The sequence below is a fragment of the Acanthisitta chloris genome, unplaced genomic scaffold (genome assembly GCF_000695815.1).
Source record: "Acanthisitta chloris isolate BGI_N310 unplaced genomic scaffold, ASM69581v1 scaffold14833, whole genome shotgun sequence".
In the NCBI taxonomy this organism is placed as follows: Eukaryota; Metazoa; Chordata; class Aves; order Passeriformes; family Acanthisittidae; genus Acanthisitta; species Acanthisitta chloris.
Window position 1 is genome coordinate 12,413 of NW_008663389.1, and position 755 is coordinate 13,167.

Genomic DNA, 755 nt, shown 5'->3' on the forward strand with positions numbered 1-755 from the left:
TTCTTCAGCAAGTAGATAAAAAACTGTTAAAAAATATTCTTCTTAATACTGTATTGTTGATCAACTACATGCTGGAGAAAAAAATTACACTTGGAATTCTTTGGAGATATCTGCTGGTATTATAACTTTCTTTAAAGGCTCTTGTAACAACAAGGTAGTTAAAATTGTAGAAGCATACAACTCATCTATGCAATTGGCTACTACAATCAAGAAGCCCTACTGGTTTTGTTAGTAACTACTTATACAATAAAATGTATTCAGCTCTTCAAACCTATAGCTTTTTAACTAGTTCACTTCTTTTTTGGACAATATGTGGCTTCCTTCTCTTCTACAGAAAAGTCTTTGGTTCAAGATTATTTTTAAAGCATTTGAATCAACACTGTTATGGAGAGGTGAATGGGTACTGTGTGTTCAGAACTAGCAAACAGTTACAAGGTAAAGAACTCCAGTAACCAAAGCCCCATTCCCCAGCACAAAGCAGCTGGAACAGCAGGACTTACTGACCACTTCTCACCACCTACTGATGCATGAGGAACAACACAAGAGTCAGCCTGGCCCACCTGGGGGGTGACATCTCAGCCCCAGTAAAGTCAATGGGACTTCTGGCAGACTTCTATAGAGCCAGGAGTTCCTATGGTTGATTTCTCACAACATTACATTTTAAACATTTTCTTTGAGTAAAAACATATGCCTAATTTTTTTTTTGCTTTTTCTTTCTTTTTTTTTTTCCTGTTTTTTTTTAAAGTCAAACAGGG